We start from the raw sequence: 20,793 nt of genomic DNA on the forward strand, positions 1-20,793 counted from the left end.
GTTTGTAAATGGCTGACTCTATACTTCTATATACTATACTACTCCCAGATTCTCCAGAACAGATTTTTCAGTAGCTCATGTTAATATTTCTGAGACACATTTAGAAGCTGCCTTTGAGAATAATGAATCTGAAATGAATGGTAAGTTGTATAAGAAAGACAGAAACAGATTTGAAGGAGGCGTAGCCCTATATATTGAAGTGTCTTGCAAGGGGAGAGCAAAAAGAGGTTTATACCAGCCTTGAGGCCCTGCTGCAGGTACAGTGTAAAGATGCCACCACAAAGGCAGCAGCAAAGACAAGGAGCCTCCTCCTCTCTGATTCAGATAAGGAAGCCCTGTGTAACTGGGCCCTGAGCTTGTGCAGAGCAGAATCCACCATCAGCTAGACGACTGCCTGCTGCAGTGAGGGTCCAGGTGAGCAGGGACCCACAGCTGTCTGTACTGGCCAGCAAGTATTTGATTAGTCCCACCACTTCTGTCCCATGTGAGTGACTGTTCTCACTTGGAGGTCACATAGTAACAAAAAAATGTACTTAAAGTACTTAAAATAACACTTTATTTTTAAGTCTGCCCAATTTTGTCCAGGGATATTATTTTTGTTTCCCTGTTTTGAATCGGAATGTAGTTTAAATGTTGTTGTTTTTTCCATAAATTAAAAGAGCTTGAGTTTACAATATTCATGTCCGTGTCTATTATTTGATTCTGCACCCACTAAAATCCTTTTAAAGTAAAAAAAAAACAAAAAACCTTCTGACAGTTTCTGAAAGTTTCAGCTGAAAATAGTTTGACTGGATATTGATAAAGATTTTTATTGAAACAGTATAAACACATTATGATTGATTAAGATTACATGTTTCAAAGACATTCGCACTACGTCATCTGCAAGTTTGTTGTTGGTTATTTAAGATATTCAATCAACCACTTAATCAGCTTAGCAAGTTAGCAAGAGTGGAGCAATAATTAATCAATAACCAAAATATGAAATCTTTAAATAGTAACAAGTAATTATAATTATGATAAATGACAAACCGACCAAACAGCTTGATTCAAGTCTTAGTAACGAGAATAAACATATATTAAACATATTTTAACTTCATTAAAAGGAACAGTGATGGCATCAAACAACACTTTTTTCTCATGTAAAGAAAAAAAAACTAAGTACAACGCATTTTGTGAGCAAGCTATAACTATGTTGCTGTTGTTTCATATAATTTTAAAAAATATAATTCTGGAAAACGTTCAGACTTCTGAGATCCAGAATCTCAAAGGCCTAGCAGTACTTCTTGTGCCAGCTGCCTCAGGAATTTTTATGCAGTAACCCAGTCTGCTCATCTATCACTGTATACTTTAGATCAGCCATAAAACAGGACAAAAAAAGACTACAATGCACTGTGATGTCTGCAGAAAAAATAATTTGTGCTGACTCGCTCTCGATTCAAGATTTTTACAAATCCAGTATCAGGAAGCAGGAAATATCACTGCAGAGCCGTCACGCCCTCATCACAGCCTGATCCAGCTCCTCCCCTGCTACAGAGCAGTGTACGCCAGGATGGCCGATCGGAGCAGCTGATAGGAGAGGAGGTGGCAGCAGGGACTGAGCTGACATGTAATAAAATAAAACAGAAAGTTCACAAGCAGCCATACATACATACCTTACACATACTGTATATATATGAACTAGTTATGCATATTTAGATTTGCATTTAGGCATATGTATTCGATAAATAATCGAGAATCTCTGCACCATAAATGTGCTATATGTGTTTTTATTGTCTGTGACATGTTGATGCCAGGTTGTCAGTATTGTTGCTGTCAGCTGTGTTCTGTACACTGAGAGCAAAGGAATATCTGGAGCCCAATTCCTTGTGTGACACACACACACACACACACACACACACACACACACACACACACACAGACACACACACACACACACACACACACACACACACACACACACACACACACGTATGACTGACCAGTAAAGAACACATATTAATCTATAGTCTAAGTTCACTTGCTAATGTAAACCTGTGAACAGATTGAGGTTTCCTGCTAAAAGCAATTTAGTTTCATAGTATTTCAGGCAGTACATGGTGTATTATGATGTTTAGTTTCATATTGAATAACAAAAAGTTTACTGGATCTATTTATTAAATTCCTGGCTAAACTTGGATCAGAGTTAGTTTAAATGGTAAATGGCCTGCATTTGTATAGCGCTTTACTCAGTCCCTAAGGACCCCAAAGCGCTTTACACTACATTCAGTCATTCACCCATTCACACACTGGCAATGGCAAGCTACATTGTAGCCACAGCTGCCCTGGGGCGCACTGACAGAGGCGAGGCTGCCGGACACTGGCGCCACCGGGCCCTCTGACCACCACCAGTAGGCAAACATGGGGTTAGTATCTTGCCCAAGGATATTTGGCATGCAGCCAGGAGGCAGCCTGGGATCAAACCACCGACCTTCTGATTAGTGGCTGACCTGCTCTGCCACCTGAGCTACAGCCACCCGGGGTGGCTGTAGCTCAGGTGGCATTCTGCATTAGTTAGGTTAAACTTCCTAACTAATGCAGAATATTTACATAGTAAACTTTGAAGTAAATGGCAGAATAAAACATTTCAACTTGGGGTTTTATAATAATGTGGTTTAGTTTTCAATAGATGATTGAAAGGCTGATTTTATTCCCACTCCAACTTACTTTCTGAGCTCTGTTTTACATCTTTGTGATTGCTCCTTAGCACTTTTCATGCAAACATCATTGTTTTAGCCAATTGTTTTTCTAATAAACAAAGCTGTGGTTCAAAATGTCAACATCTGGTTCAATTTCCAACAGAAATATCCATAATCCAGAGAACTGTTCACCTTCCTGCTGCTACACTCCACTTTTCTCTTTTATCCAGCTGCGGTATTTGGTAACTCGGGTGTAGACACCAGGTCTGAGACTTAGAGCACAGCCTTTGCCCCAGCTCGTCACGCCTGCCAGGAAAAACCGCCCATGGGAGTTGGCGACAGACAGGGGCCCGCCGGAGTCACCCTGAGAGTTAGAAAGAAGAGTCACAGCAGAACTTGACATTCAGCTCACTTAATTTACTGAGAAATATCTCCAACTGAATCCCAACAAGCATCACAATACAAACCATGTGAATTTTCTGAAGGCTTTTACACACTAAAAACTGATGTTATTTTGCTGGAAGGATTTGTGGCATTTATTTTCTTGAACCAGGCTCGATTTTCTGATCCGAATAATCATATCGCTGATTTTGGAAATCAGATGAAGCTGCCAACAAGAGCTCAAACTGCCTTGCAATGTGTACGACAGCTTTACTGCTGTCTTTGAAGCCTTTGTGCCAGTGCTGTGCCAAAAAGTGATTTCCGGTGGTTGCAGGAATTTAAGGTGTTATAAATGACTTGTTGACCTAAAATCTGTCAAAAATAGGTCAATCACATCTCTCATGAAGAATATCAATTAGCCAGAAAGTGACTTTTATATATGCTTTATTTATCTAGGTAAAATTAACATTGTCATTAAAAATATATTTTAAGCTTACTTGAAGTGATCAAAAAAGACCTGGATTGATGAGAATATGGGTACAAATACAACAGACAATTTCTTTGTTTTATATGTAACCCTGTCATAAATCTTTTTCACGACAGTCTTTTTACTGATATAAGTAAATATATCAGATGTAAAAAAAGAAAAACCCACAGAAAATCATCGGAAATCACTTTTTGGCACAATACTGGCAACAAAGGAAATTTCTACAAATCAACTACAATAATTTCTACAATCAAATCAGTCGATCCGAGTTGAGTCGTGGCCATTCGATCAGAGTAGGCACTAGGCAAGGCAAGGCAAGTTTATTTATATAGCACAATTCAACAACAAGGTGATTCAAAGTGCTTTACAGAGACATTAAAAACAAAAACAAATAAAAAGCATGATTTAAAATTGATTAAGACAAGCAAACAAACACAAACAAACAAACAAACAAACAAACAAAACAGTATATAAAATCAAAAATCAAAACAGTAGATAAAATCAGTAGTTAAAATGTAAGTTTTGAAATTTAAGCTTAAAAGTGTGGATTTGGTGCTTTATTCAAAAGCAGCTGAGAATAGGTGAGTCTTCAACCTGGATTTAAATAAACTGAGTGTTTCAGCTGATCTGAGGCTTTCTGGGAGTTTGTTCCAGATATATGGAGCATAAAAGCTGAATGCAGCTTCTCCGTGTCTGGTTCTGACTCTGGGAACTGATAAAAAACCGGATCCAGATGACCTGAGGGATCTGGAAGGTTCATACTGGGTCAGGAGGTCACTGATGTATTTTGGTCCTAAACCATTCAGAGCTTTATAGACCAGCATCAGAACTTTAAAGTCTATCCTCTGACGGACAGGCAGCCAGTGTAAAGACCTCAGAGCTGGACTGATGTGGTCCACTTTTTTGGTCTTAGTGAGGACTAATGAAAAGGTGCTAACAACCAGATTGCAAGCATGTGTGAATGATTTGTACCTGACAGCTATCCACGCCTCCTGAAAGGAATCCGGCACATAACATGTTATCTGTGACCCTGTAATACAGGAGGAGATTACACAACCGACTGCTGAAGATCAGAATTTCCGCCATCTGGAGGACACTCGCTGCGACACCTGAGAGACAACAAGATCATATCATGTAGAGCTTGTGGATGAATAACAAAAAAATTGATTCTGTTTGTAAAAGTTTATATTAAACCAAACTACCTCCACAGATCTGCTCACACTAACTACTCAAATGTTTGTCTTTCTCATTAATTTATTCAAACTCATCACTCTTCATCACTTCCAGTGTGGAAAGAGCTTTGAGACGGGCAGTGTTTCAGTACTTCTTTATTATCATCTCACCATCTTCCATGGTCGTCCCCCAGCCGGTGATCCAAGCCTCTTGGTCTGAGTGGAAGTAGTAGGTGGAGGAAGGCAGGCAGATGGGTCTGATGTGCTGGGTTAGGCTGACTCTGGTGTCCAGCTCCATCAGAGCGATGTCATTGTCTTCAGTGTATCTGTTGTAGTACCTGTGAGCGATGATCTGCTTCACACCCCTCTTTACTGTCCACTCATTGGTCTGATTCTGTACATGAAGGCCTAAAAAGGCCTCCCATTGGTCAGCGTGAGAGAGCCTACATCAATAAAACAGACAGCTGTAAACAACTTCTTTAAATTCAAATCTGGAATTGAATTTAAAATAAAATACTAAATTAGATCAATGATTATTAGATGATCATTAGATTATTAGCCATTCAGTAAAAGGACTAGCTGTCAGGGATTCTAACAGCTAGTCCTTTTACTGAGTGGCTAATAATTTAAATTGATAAATGGATAATTTTAAATTTATTTCTACTTATATTTAAAGGCATCTTTACTTTTACGTGGTTTTAAAAAAAGCATTAAAAGGGTTGAGGAAAGACTTGCATAGCCTCTTGTGCATTGTTTCTCTTAGTATTTAATAATGGCACAATAAACTACCTTTTGTGTTTAGTAAGTCATTTTTGTATGATTAGTTTAAATACTCTCCTAATTCTGTTGACGCTGTAAAATTGTCAAAGTATGCTAATGTTAAAACAATGTTATGAGTAAATTTGTCCCTACATTTATTTTTATTTTTTTTTACTGTCTTAAAAGTACAGAGTTTGTCTGTCTCCTGAATCCAAATTGGGAGTTGGTTCCCACATAAGAGGTGCCTAAAAGGCTCTGACTCCCATTCTACTTTTAAATATTCTGGGAACAAAGGTAAGCCAGGATATACAAGACTTAGGTACCTGATTGTTCAAGACTTTAAGCAATTGTTGTTCTATTTCCACGCTATATAAATAAAATGAAATTGAAATGAAAGTTGAATTGAATTGACCTTGTGTGTGATTAGAAGGATTTTAAATTTGATTTTGGATTTAACAGGGAGCCAATAAGGAGAAGCCAGTACAAGAAAGAGATGCTCTCTAGTCCCTGTCAGTGCTCTTGCTGCAGCATTTATGATCAACTGAAGGCTTTACAGAAAGTTTTTAGTACCGCGAGATAATAATGACTTACAGTAGTCCAGCCTAGAATTAATAAATGCATAGACTAGTTTTTTAGCGTCACTCTGAGACAGGATATTTCTAATTGTAGAGCTACTACTGCGAGAAAGCACTCCTACATTTTTGTTTAACATACACATTGAAGTACATATGGTGGTGAAAAATTCCAAGATTCCTCACAGGAAGCCATAGGAATTCCATTTAGAGAAAGTATACAATAATTACTAATAATTCAAAAACATAACGGGGTTCTTTGATACAGTCTACTACTTATTGGCAGTGAAAGCCCTTTTCAAGGCCATATTCACAGTGTCTGTCACAGTTTGGCACACATGAATTGTTATAAAAGGATCTGTGACTGGCCTCAGACTACAGACCAAAACCTTACCTGAATTAAATTAAGCTGATCTCTCATTCAAGGTCATCTTCGGAATCTCTTTCAGTGTGTCTAGATGGCAATCATTAAAAAACATTTTTGTTTTTGTGAAAAAAAAAAAGAATCCAAAGTGAGGCATAATGGGTGCTCTGGGTTAAAATTTTGGGTCTGAGATGGAATTTCAGACGACACAACCAAAGGGTGAGAACAGGAACTCCAGGTAGAGATGTAAAACTAGCATTGCACTGGAAGCTGTCTAGAAATTCCAGAGTAGATGACTATGAACGAGAGGTTCAGGCAAGGTTTTAAAATTTTAGATGTCTGATCATGGATCCAAGTACAATCAATGATCAAACATCTAAACACTACTAAACACTCAGCCTTATTACTTCAGATGGAGGAGCTCCTACTTGTAAACTGTAGTGTCTTGGACGCAGTGGGCAGCAGTCAGCAGCCAGCGGTCACTCAGCACAGAGGCTCCACACATGTGTCCTAGCCCCTTGAAGTGGAGGCTCACCTGCCAGGGCCACTCACCCACACTAGCTGCCTGACCTCCCACAATACGAGTGCTACTGTACAAACTCGTACCGCAATCTGAAAGTAAACACAGATCTTAATACTCAAGTAACTAGAAAAGTCACACTGCAACCATCTGTGGGTGAGTGTGTGGTAAACGTACCACAGTTAGCCTCGTCAGAGCCGTCCTCACAGTCCTGCTCTCCATCACACTCTGGGTTCAGTTTACTGATGCAGAGTCCATTACTGCAGTGGAAGGTGAATGCTGAGCACACTGAAGCTAAATGACAGGAGACACACATGATATCAGTCCCTAAGAAAACTCTAATCAAACATGTTAAAAATATTTTCATTAAAGCCATTCTTCTTTTTCAGCATCTGCAAAGAATCTATTTTAGCTCTGCTTCTTATTTTAGCTGTAGGATTCAAGAACCAGTGTTTTCAGTTTGTGGCCCTTGAATCCTTTTTGGTTCTTAGTTTGTTTATACTTTATCACTCTCCTTAGGGTTAGGGTTAGTTCTTGAGCCTTAGTTCTTTGTTTCAGTTAATATATTTCCTCTTAGTATCCCAGTCTTTGTATTTCATGTTTTTATGTTACTGGACTTTTATAAGAGCAAAAATAAATGGTTTTGTTTTTTTTTGTTAATTCCTGCCAGCATCAAGTTTTCTGCATCCTAGGTTCTCTTCTCCACAGGTATCACAATTTGTATAACCTACAGACCAGGACACTCAGATCCATCCATCCAGCCGATGACACTGTGTCCATTACAACTTTCAGTTAAGACACCAAGTACTGTTTCAACCTGAAAACCTTTGCTAAAACATTTTTGAAAATGAAGATGACTCAAAGCAACGGTTTATCAGATTGTATAGAATAATATTAATATATCATTAATATCAATATTCTTGCTAGAAAGCCTCACTATGAAGAGTGTCTCTGAATAAATATTATGCATAAGGTTAGCTGGGTCTGCAACTACAGGTGTTGCAAAATCTCTCGAAATCCAGAAGACTACCGTTGATCTCAGTGAATAATGAATGTCTCAGCTCGTTCCCTGTCCAAAGATTTACAGATGCGATTTAAAGAGGGGTAGTTTCCTCCAGAAGAAAGCAGAAAAAAATATTTCATCCAAGTAGACTATTATCTTCGCAATCTAGTCTATCAATTTCCTTGCTTCTTAAAAAGGATAAAGACCCTCTGCTGTGTCACAGCTACAGGACAATATCCCGGTTAAATATTGACTATAAAATCCTTTCAAAGGTCCTAGCTACTCGTCTTCAACCTATCCTACCAGTTAATATAGGATCAGATCAGACCGGGTTCTTGTCGGGTCGGAAACCCTTATCGAATACCAGACGTCTTCTCAATATCATTACCTCTACCCGTTCTACAGAGGTTGTGGTCTCCCTCAATGCGGAGAAAGCATTTGGAAGGTTTGAATGGGGCTTAATACATAGTGTGTTGAAAAGGTTTGGGTGGGAGGAACCATTGGAGAGTGGATTAGATTCCTTTACTCTTCCCCTCGGGCCTCAGTTTGGACAAATGACAGTTTATCTTCTTCTTTCCCTTTCTGTCGTGGTACGAGGCAAGGTGTCCACTTTCCCCTTTGCTCTTCGTGTTAATAATTGAGCCTCTGGGCCTCTGGCTAAGATCTGAGGTCAACTTTAAGGACACTGAATGTGCCAGCATGGCCCATAAGGTCTCTTTTTATGCTGATGATCTCCTCCTGTTGGCCCGTAAATTGGTCCTACTTCATTGAAAACTGCCCATCCCCCTTCACAGGTCAGCTGGGTTCTGGAGGTGTTATACAGTCTGAAATTGGAGAAGCTGAGGTGCTCACTCCACTGCTAAAAAAAAAAAAAAAAATCAATCTACAGCATCTGGGATCCCTTCCTACTATCTATCTCTTGGCTCTTGATGGAGGCTGTCGCATTTTCTCCCTCTCCCTCTCCCTTATCTTTGTTGCTTGGCTTCTCATGTCTTTTGTATAGTCTCACCTATCTCTTACCCTCACAGAGTCTCCCACACTTGTTCTCTGAAAACCTAAAGAAGAATTATGGATCTGATCAACTGGTCCCTTAAGGAAATTGACAACCTGTTCTCGAAGAGAAGCCTGGGCTTGGAAGAGCCCGATATTTTATATTTTAGGAGGTATAGTCCCCCCATCTTTCTTTTTTTCTTAAATCACTACAGTACAATATACAGTACAATATAGATAATAATCTCTTTTCTTTTCTGTGTGTGTGTGTGTGTGTCCAGCGTGCCGGTTTATGGACCACGAGCACTGTGCGGGAGTTGGGAGTACCATGAAGAAGTCACATCTTTGGAAACTGTTACATTGTTTACTCACTATTCATTATAAATAAACTCACTGTCGCTAACCAAAAAGTCCTGCATTTGGGTCCCGTTCTTGCGCTGAACCTGACATGGGGAGGTAGGTAGGTAATTGGCGGGGTAGGGAGGTGGGTAGGTAGGTAGGTGGGCGGAGTGTTGACATGCTGTTGTTGCTTGTGAAGTGAACTATCACTTGGTTTTTTGTACTGTATGTCTGGGACTTTTGTATAAAGAAAAGAAAAACTGTTCTATAGACAAAGTAGGGGGGAAAGGATTCTATCAGAATATTTACTTATTCTTCTTTTAAACAGGCTTTATGTAGCTTTCAGCTTTTCTGAGACCAATTCAAGTTGAGATTTAATCCACATTTTTTGCTAAACCTTCTTTAACTCTTTTTACACAAAGAGATCTTTGATGTTTTGGACTCACTGCAGTTGAGCTCATCACTGTTGTCTCCACAGTCATCCCTGCCATTACACTGCAGAGTCTTCTTGATGCACCGGTTGTTGCTGCACTTGAACTTTCCCGGACAAGCTGACAAGACAGAAAAAAATCCCTTCATCTATTTACCTAGTTCAGAGACTGCTGCAATCCTGTAATTAAACATTTATAAAAATAAATAAATAAATAATTTTCTTTATAATGATTTGGGTTCAGGCCTCCTCCTGGCATCTCCACCTCTCTGCTCATTACTCACCTGTCACAAGATCTGCTGATTAACCTACCAGTTCCTAATCGGGTCATTATGCTGGTTTCTTAATGAGGAAGAAGACTCTCGGTCCTCGTCAGATTATTGCATCAGCCAGGAAACGTGTCTGACATCTATCCTGTTCTCATTGCCGTCAGACTCTGTTTTGATTTTAACCTGTGTTTCTGTGCAGACTTCTCAGCATTTAGATTCCTGCGATCTTAAAGCAACTGTTGATGTGATTTGGAGCTATACAAGTAAAACTGAATTGAACTGAACTGAATTAATTTTATTGATAGTGCACATACCCACAGACTGCTAGCACTAGAACTAACATCTTGTCTCTGATTCATGCAGAGCAACTTCCTTGGTTTTTTGATAGTCTGTTAAATGAACCTGTTTTAACATTTAACAGCGCTCTGCGTGTGGGTCTATTTAGATATATATATGCCCCACACGGATGGATTGGCGTGTGTCTATCCTTTGTCAAAAGGAATGGGTATCCACCAAATCCCAGTTGTGATAGGGACTGCATTTGCCATGAACGAGGAATTCCCAATAAGCATGGGACAAAAACTTGTGCTGTACAGTGGTAACACTAATTGTCTTTAGAGCAGTACATCAGGAGTTTAAATCCCAACCACTAAGGCCCCCAGGCTACATATACCAAAGCTATCCAAAGCCTACTTCAGTATATGAGAAAGAAATATATAAATGAAGCAATGGCTGCTCGGACGTTGCCTGTATTAACAAGATCCACATCAGGTGTTGAGGGGCCACGGCATATTGATGAGTGAGCTACTGGAACCAGGTTATGGCATAAGTGGACAAGCTATGAGAAAAGGGTATTATTGGAATGCTACTACACCAGTTACCCCTATGAAAGAGATTACATGAGGATTTGGGGCCTATGAATTATTTAACACCACAATTTACACTTACATTCAAACAACTAGTTGCTCAGTGTTCCAACATCTGTAAGACTCCGTAAGAAGCAACTGCTATTACTTTCTATGAGGTCTTCTACTAGAATATCTGAATACTGCATTACAGACAATCCCCCTCTGGCAGCACCATGTGGAAGGTCCTGTCCATTTGGCTAGGATAAACAAGCACATGGCTCAAAAATGAGCAGGGCCCAGAAAGGAATTGGCAAAACACCATCTGCAGATAGCACATTCACCTTCTTTCAACCTGTGCACTGCCTGGATTGACGAAGAAAGCCTATGAATTAATGTGTCACAAATTGGTGGCCACAACTGCCCTTGTGCTTAATGAATAACTCAGGCAGCAGAAACCCAAGAAAGAAGAGGAGCAAGAAAGTGAACCATCGTGAAAGGACGGGCCCCTGCATGGCATGTAGCAACAGCAAAAGAAGTGGCTGAGAAATCTTACCAACAGCTGGACCTAAAGACAGCACAGAGACACTGATCACAGCACAAGAACAAGCTTTAAGCACAAGATCGATAGAGACTGGGGTCTACCACAACAGGGAAGACCCTAAGTGTAGGCTGTGCAAAGATTCCCCTGGGACAATCCAGCACATATTAGCAGGGTGCAAGATGCTAGCAGGCAGGGCATACATGAAATGCCACAACCTAGTGGCTGGCACAGTTATATTTGTGCTGCAAAACCAACCAATCACAGACTTGGATGCAAAAAATTCTGATTGGCTGTTTTGGTCTCCAGCCACTAGCCACTGTAGCTAAACCCAGGCAAATATCCCAGAATGCATTTTGTCGAAAGCTCAAATGGGCAGTTGCGGAGGAACGCAGAGTGGCGGAGTTTGAAATATTACTCTTTCTGGGTCACAACATAAACTGCATTCCTTTCTTCACTCAAAATAAATGTCTGCTCAAAATGCAACACTTATAAAAAAAATATATATATTTTTTACATACGCTCTGAATAGTGGCACAAAAATAACGCCATACTCCACAGATGCTCAACCTATTACAAAGCCATATTTTTGGTTTACTGTGAGTGATTTCTTTTTTTTCCCTGTTTTTTTAGTATCCAAGACATGTCACACCCAAAGCAGAGTCACAAAGAAAACCCGTGTTTGTGTCTGGACTCACTGCAGTTGATCTCATCGCTGTTATCTCCACAGTCGTTCCAGCCATCACATTGAGAAATCTTGCTGATGCACAAGGTGTTGTTGCACTGGAACCTTCCTGGACAAGCTGATAAGACAAAAACAAAAATCATGTCATCTATTTATGTCATGGTACCAGAATTTTAGACTTCTGCATTCTATTTTTTTGCAGGGTTATCTTTAGTTTTCTTCTTAGTCGTTATCAGGGTTTCTGCTTTGGCTCCAGTTATGTTTATGATATTCTGTCTTTCAGTAACACTGCTTCTCCAGTATGAACCATGTATTATGAAGTCTTCTTTCTGTGATTTTTCCTTGTTTAATCGCTTCCTTCTTTATTTTGCCAACCCTAGTCATATGTGTTTAGTGTTCTGTTTTATTTTGTCTTGTTTCCCCTGATTAGTTTCAGCTGGGTTCCCTTGTGTTTCCTGGTTTTTCAATGTTTTCAATATTTTCCTTTGTTACCTTTTGGGTTTGGATTGCCTTCAATAAAGAGTTGATTTAATTTAATCCCTGCCTGAGAGTCTGCATTTGGGGTTCTCATTCACTATCCAACCTGACAGTTTACCAGTTCAGAAAATGCTACAATCTTTAAATAAACACACACACACACACACACACACACACACGCCAGATTACGAGATTAAGTTAGATAATCTGTTGTGGCAATACCTAAAATTAAGGGAGCAGCCAAAAAAAACCCCAAAAAACAGAAGACGAAGAAGAAATGATCGGTTGATGAGCTTACCAACCTTTTTAATTCACATGCTCCTCTATTCTGGACACTCTGGCTCCTCCAAAGACTAAGTGTACTAAGTCTTTACATCAACTCTTGCTGAATGAAAATACCCGTGCTCTGAAGCTTCAAGTGTCACTGGAAATCCTTCAAAACTGTTTATCAAAATATCAGAAGTCTATGAAAGCTGCTAAATTTGCCTTCTTGTCAGGTCTTATTTTGACCAGTTGCTCCATTTGGCCCTTTGTGAAATTTTTTAAGGTATTTTATTGATAAAACTACAACTTCAAGGGCCCCGCTTTTATCGGTAGTCTCACATCAAGTTCCAGTCCTAAATGCTTTGCTGTCTTGCAGCAGTTTGAGCCTGTCTCTCTTTCGGATGTAAAGGAAATAATTGATCACTTAACAATCTCCATTCACCATATGATATTCTTCCTGCTCGTAATTTCAAGGAAGCGCTGAACACTATTGGGCCCTGTATTTTATGTGTAATGAATGCTTCACTGTCTTCCGGTTGTGTACCGTCTGCCTTCGATCATGCTGTTGTACAACCTGTTATTAAGAAGACCAATCTCGATTCTAGTGTTCTTTCAAATTACAGGCCAATTTCTAAACTTCCCTCTTTGTCAAAAATCCTGGAAAAAGTAGTATGTAAACAACTTCAGACCTTCTTAGATACCAGTGGTATTAGTGAAAAGTTCCAGTCTGGCTTTAAGACCAACTACTTGATCTAACCTTGATCAAAGAATGTTATTGCACTGCTGAGTCTATTCAGTCTTTTAAATCTCACTTAAAGACTCATCTTTTTACTTTGGCTCTGACTTAGGTTAGTTTGACTATCATTTGGCTGGTTTCTATGTTTTTCTTGTGTTGCTGTTGTTTTGCTGTTGGCAAATGTGTCTATTTTTATTGGCTCCGAACTTGTGAAGCACTTTGATTGCCATTGTTGTTTTTAAATGTGCTATATAAAAATTTTTTGATTTGATTTGATGAAATGAAATGGGTACAAATTACATTTCTGCTTTACTCACTGCAGTTTTGTTCATCTGTGTTGTCTCCACAGTCATCAATCCCATCACACAGCCAAGATTTGGGTTTACAGTGACCATTTTTGCATTGTATCTGAGATGCGTCACATGCTAAGCAGAGAAACAATTTGAACACAACAATAGGTGGGTTAGAAAATAAAATGCTACAGACTAAGTGTGATTTACAGTTTTTTTGAGGTCAATTCCAGTTGATATTTAACCTGGATTTTTTTGCTAAACCTTCTTTTATTCTTTTTAGACTTCATACAAAGAGATCTTTGATGGTTTGGACTCACTGCAGTTGATCTCATCACTGTTATCTCCACAGTCATTCCAGCCATCACATTGAGAAATCTTGCTGATGCACAGGGTGTTGTTGCACTGGAACCTTCCCGGACAAGCTGATAAAACAAAAAGTCCCGTCATCTATTTGCCTGGGTTGGAAATGCTGAAATCCTTTTATTAAAATGTTTTTTAAAAGTCCTCTTTACAATCAGTTGGGATGAAGGCCTCATACTCAGCAGTGAAACCCTGGTCAACATAGGAGGAGTCCGAGTTAAACGTAATGGTCACCTTGTTGCTTTTGATGGTGATCAGTCTGGTGTTTAGGCCATTGCCACACAGCCTACAACAAAAAAGAGATAGACAGACACACACTGAGCTGTCTGTCTGTCTGTCCATCTAAACAGACATACATACACACACAAGTCCTAAAATAGTGTTTGCAACACAGTCTAGTGACAGGGGATGAATAACTAATACTTTCAGGTAGAGCACATACAGTGTAATTTTGTAGCTCGTCCAGCTACAGAGAAGCTTCATGACCAAATAGCCAAATGTTAAAACTCAAGTTTTTTCCTGAAATGTAAATTTGAGCGGGAAATCTGAGCTACAGACCCCTCAAATGGATTCAATCAGTAATAAGCTCAGGTACTTAAATCCCCCCACCCCACCCCACCCACTCAGTGTGCAATATCACTGATCACACTGCACCTCACAATGCACCTGCTCCTCAGAGGGCATGCATGTGTATGTATATATATGTAAGCGTGTATGTGGAAATATGTGTGTGTACATATGTACGCATGCATGTATTTATGTAAATACATGCATGTGCGGGTATGTATGTATGGGTGTATCCATATGTATGCAGGTGTATGTATAACTTGTACATATCTTTCTTGTGTAAATTTGTCTGTGTTATTGTGTAAATACGTAAGCTTTTTGTGTACTTCACACACATGGAGAGATGCCAGACTGCCTTTCATTGTTTTTGTAACAATGACAATAAAGAGCTATTCTATTCTATTCTATTCTACTCTACATGTTGAACTAGTTGGATGTGAGAGAGTAACTTCTTATTTGTACCAGAAAGAACACAGCTCCAGTAATGTAGCCAAGAAAAAATAAAATAATACATGACTTTTTCATGCAAAGCATGACTGCACAACTTACTGATGTGTGACTCAAAGGTTAGAACTGAGTCTAATTTTACCCCCTTTAGATTGTAGCAGTTGGCTTATATGGGGATGAATTTCAAAATTGTTCATGTAACTTTTAAGTAATTTTTCAAGTGGCCTTGAGCGACAGTTTTCCAGGCATGAAGAACAATGACCCATGAACCATTCAAGTATAAAAAAAGGGATGGGGCAATGTTGTGCCAACACATAACCAACTACAGTAATTCTACATTAATTCTGATTCTGTGGTCATCACCCAGTGTGTCAATGGTCAGCACAAATGCAGTAAGCCAAAATTTTTGTTTTAAGCATGCTCTAAATTCTAAAATAGGAGTTTTTCTACACCTGGGTCTCTATGATGTCAAATATTAGGAAAATCCTTTATATGGTCACCGTGCGCACACAGCTGTGCCTGTGGGCACACAACCTCCATCCACCTGCTGTTCTAACATTCTGTTTGTGAGGATCAGTTCATTAGTAAAAAGTTGGCTTAAAGAGAGAGGAGCTTGTTTCAGACTGTGCTTAGAGGCTACATCAAAAGCCCATTATAAGATAAATTATTATTATTTGAACAGTGAATCATGCAAAGCTACTCTAGTCCAGTACAATAATAAAAAATTGAGATGAAAATGAGCAGAATAAATCAAATTTAAGGCAATGTTCACAATTTGAGTGATCAAGTCATAAAACTCTTCTGACACATTGACTTGTGGTCTTTATTTGGGACTTCCTGACTCAGAACTCTGCAGTTTTAATTTTGGACTCCTGCAATCCCACCACTGGCACGGATGATGTACAAAGTCAGTAAAAGGAGGCATAAACTGATGCTTACTTACCTTTCACCATTGATGTCAACATAATCATGGGGGCAATGCTCACTTTGATTTCCCACAAGAACTTTTGAAGTCAACCTTCACAAATTTTTCCTTTGCAACCTGAAAGACAAATACAACTTAAATGTAATTATTAACTTCTTGATGCATTCTCAATCATCCAGGAAAGTAAATCTCCAAAAGTTGAATCTGTTCATCTGGACGTAGCGTTTTGTGGGAGAAACGTTTCGTCACTCATCCAAGTGACTTCTTCAGTCTCAGCTGACTGCAGGTTTCCCCAAGCCTTACAAACAGTACATTTGCATAATGACTGAAACCCACTGAAGGAACAATGGGCTGTGAGGTCAGTTCCTTAATCATAATTATGCAAATTCCCATGACCATTGATCAACAATCACTGACCAAACCCACTGATCAAAGAACACTGATCAATGGCCATGAGTACCATTCACAGAGAGTTGGGGAATGGCTGCAATCACAGCATTGTAAGATGGCGAAAGATGTACCCTTAGGCAGACAAGGTAGGTGCACAGTATTGCTTAACCAGAAAGACTATCATGAGAAGATTTTGTCACTACTCAGTGATGAAAATACTTATGAGCCCCTGAAACGAGACCCAGGAAGTGGCTACAGGAAGAGGGTGATAGACTGTCTGAAGCAGTTGGAACAAGACAAGGCTATCGACCGGACCTCATACCACAGGCTGTACCCAGGGGAGTCTACACCAAGTCTGTATGGTTTACCGAAAATACATAAACAGGGTGCACCTTTAAGACCTATTGTCTGCATGATCAACTCGGTCACCTATAACATCTCCAAGTTTCTGGCTTCGATCCTCAACCCGCTGGTGGGCAGCTCTGAACACCACATCCAGAACACCCTGGATTTTGTTGAGAAGGTGAGAGATGTCATTATGGAGACAGATGATACCATGGTCTCGTACGACGTTACATCTCTCTTCACTTGCATCCCAGTCACGGAAGCGTTGGAGGTAGTCCGTAAGAGATTACAGGATGACACCAACCTCAGCAACAGGACCACTCTCAGCATCGACCAAGTGTGTTTGCTTTTGGAACTGTGTCTTCATTCCACCTACTTCACATACAAAGGTCAGTACTACAGGCAGAAACATGGGTGTGCCATGGGCTCCCCAGTTTCACCCATCGTGGCCAATTTGTACATGGAAGAAGTGGAAAAGAGGGCTTTGCTATCCTACCCTGGAACACCACCAAGCCGTTGGTTCAGATATGTGGATGACACCTGGGTGAAAATCAAATCTCAGGACGTACTACATTTCACGGATCACATTAACTCGGTGGACCGACACATCAAATTCACCAGGAGGATATGAAAAGTGGCAGGTTAGCCTTCTTAGACTGTGAGATTTCCATCAGTAATGGGGGACATCTAAAGGCTGACGTGTACCGTAAACCTACACATACGGATCAGTATCTAAGGTTTGACTCTCATCATCCACTGGAGCACAAACTGGGTGTCATCAGGACGCTACAACACAGAGCGAACACCATCCCCACAGACACAGCGGCCAGGGAGGCAGAAGAACATCACATCAAGAAGGCCCTGAGTAAATGTGGTTATCCCAGCTGGACTTTTGTCAAAGCGGGAAAGGCACCTAAAGAAAGCTCCAGTCAATCCAGGAGAGAAGGACAACCGCTGCCCAGGCGAAAACCTGTAGTGATCCCATATGTGTCAGGAGTATCGGAACAGTTGAGACGCATTTTTTCTAAACACCGGGTCTCTGTGGCTTTTAAAACCCCAAAACACGCTGCGCCAAAAACTGGTCCACCCCAAGGATCGGGTCCCCCGACACAAACAGAGTAACATAGTGTACGCTGTTAAGTGCCAGGGAGGATTGCCAGGATTTATACATCGGGGAAACCAAACAACCTCTAGCGAAGCGGATGGTACAACACAGAAGAGCTACCTCGTCAGGCCAGGACTCTGCAGTTTATTTACACCTACAGGCCAGTGGACACTCTTTCAATGATGAGGATGTACACATCCTGGACAGGGAGGAACGCTGGTTTGAGCGCGGAGTCAAGGAGGCCATTTACGTGAAGAGGGAAAGACCATCTCTGAATCGAGGAGGGGGCCTAAGGGTACATCTTTCGCCATCTTACAACGCTGTGATTGCAGCCATTCCACAACTCTCTGTGAATGGTACTCATGGCCATTGATCAGTGTTCTTTGATCAGTGGGTTTTGGTCAGTGATTGTTGATCAATGGTCATGGGAATTTGCATAATTATGATTAAGGAACTGACCTCACAGCCCATTGTTCCTTCAGTGGGTTTCAGTCATTATGCAAATGTACTGTTTATAAGATTTGGGGAAACCTGCAGTCAGCTGAGACTGAAGAAGTCACTTGGATGAGTGACGAAACGTTTCTCCCACAAAACGCTACGTCCAGATGAACAGATTCAACTTTTGGAGAGGTAATTATTAACTGAGAAAATGTCGTGAAAATGGATGTGAAAAATGGATGTCAAGGTCAGTGGATGATCAGTGGATTCTTTGGGGTTTTAGATGGGATATGCATCTATATGGGGGGGTGGGGTTGTCATCACAAATCTGATGTAGATGATAGCGACCCCTTATTCGTTTTTTTACTCTTAATTTTTTAATTTTTAATTTAAAATGAAATTACAATAGAATCTTGAGGACTTACCTCGATGTTCCAGACACATGATGTGCTTGGAGGGTAATTGGAGGGGAAAAATGGTGAAGAGAACAAGCCTTTGTCTTCAGTCATTGTACCACCACAATCTGAACAACAGATAGTTCATCACTATACTCAGCTTCCATTTATTAAGTTTCTAATATTACAAGAATCAGCAGAAATGTCAGGAGATGGAGTTTACACTGACACAACATAATCCTGCAGGTCAACTGAATTCTATTTTCGTACACATTCAAGTGCATAATCCTAGTTACAGTGACATGTTTTTGTCAGTGTGCTCTAGCTCATGGATTTTTTATTGAACTGATGCATTTATGAGAATGCATCAGTTTCTTGGAAGACAAAATTACACATTGATCTATGTATATAAGTGCAATATTATTTTCATGAATGTCTTTGAGACCCAGTGAAAATAATTGTTTCTTTTTTTCCCTTAAAAAAACATGAAGAAGTGAGAACTGTTGAAATGTGTCTTAATTTACTTAGTTTAGTCACAGGAATCTGGGAGTAGCTTGCTTTGAATCCAGGGAAGTTTTTCTCCTCATTTGTGACCAGGGTCAGTAACATGACGTTTCCAGAAATGAAGGATAATGATTTTTGAGGATGTCCACACTGTCTGAGAAAAGAACGGATATATTAACTTTTAAAGAGGAACTTTAAAGAACCCTGAAAGGCCTGTTTTATTTCTGATAACACAGAGCAGTGATACCACAGTCCTGGGGCTGGATACATGTGAAGATGTGAAAAAGAAAAAATATAAATAAAAAAACACCCCAAGCATTTATAAAGGAAGAATGTGTCATAAAAATACACAGCTCTCCCATATAGCTCAGACCAGATCTACACAGTTTGGTTTTTAAGTTAGGCAGTAATTAAGGTAGCTTACCAAACTAAAACATCTATCTACATTATTACATACTTAGCGTTCAAAAACTTCTTTGCAAACAAATCCAACAATAAAAACAATGAGTGTACCTTTCTGCCTTTTCCCATACACATAGCTTTAGCTGTGAATTTGCAAAGATTCATGCATCCGCCCCTGAAATATATCTGCCTATCACTGTAATAAGCTAAAATCTCAAACACACAGAGGTAAATGACAGTTTAAATTCTGGGAGAGGGATTATTTGTCTCACTCTGTCAGAGCACGTTTCTCTATGGGAACCAGCGAATCATAGGCTTTGATGAAGTCATGCTGACAGTCATTCTCCAAGATCAGACTGTGGAAATTGAGCCAGACTCTGTGGCCGGGTCCGCACGAAGCCTCCACTGCAAGTTGAGATTTGGAGGATAAAGATAATCTGGAAACCCTGGAGAATGAACAAATCCAGGGTTTCTGACGTGGATGTCGAAGAACATCCTCTCTGAAAATACATTGAAAAAAGTTCTTGTTTGACCCACACCAGCACTACCATGAATGCATCACTTTTTTTTTCTTCAACAGGATATGAAGGTACAAGCTTTTATATTTTGCAACCTATTTACCTCCATAAACAGATTTCTTTACATTTTAATTTTAATAAAGTTGTATACTTTACTACACAAATGCTTGCAGGTAAACCAGTTCTCACCAATTAATGGGGTCCTGGCCAAGCGTTGATCTATAGCTGTAAATACAAAAATACATTTATTAGGACACCACATATCAGTTCTTCACTACTAACTCAAATTTCATGATGCTGAAAATGTTCAGATAAATACTGGTGGAATTTTTTTTTTTTTTTAATCATGCATGGTTTTATTTTGCTTTAATGTAATTATTTATTATTCAAGGTCAGTCTGGTTAGCATTTGTTCAGTTAAACACATCAAAACTCACATAACTATGACAATAATGATATCTTGTTGTATCACACACTTCTTTAACAGTCTCATACAGTCGTGGTAGAAATCCCAAATAGTGTACTTTTTCAGATAAAAGCACTTTTGTGAGCTTTTTTGCCACATCAGCTGTCGAGCATGACACCTGAAACTGTTT

The 20,793-nt window shown here is 39.7% G+C and overlaps 1 pseudogene; it reads right to left on the bottom strand.

Annotated features, from left to right (window-relative positions):
- Nucleotides 1-2,867: 2,867 nt before the first annotated feature.
- Nucleotides 2,868-20,175, bottom strand: LOC134623087 (suppressor of tumorigenicity 14 protein-like; annotated as a pseudogene).
- Between the last annotated feature and the right edge of the window lie 618 nt (nt 20,176-20,793).

Source organism: Pelmatolapia mariae, unplaced genomic scaffold, assembly GCF_036321145.2.
Source record: "Pelmatolapia mariae isolate MD_Pm_ZW unplaced genomic scaffold, Pm_UMD_F_2 NODE_ptg000383l+_length_35827_cov_1, whole genome shotgun sequence".
Lineage (NCBI taxonomy): Eukaryota > Metazoa > Chordata > Actinopteri > Cichliformes > Cichlidae > Pelmatolapia > Pelmatolapia mariae.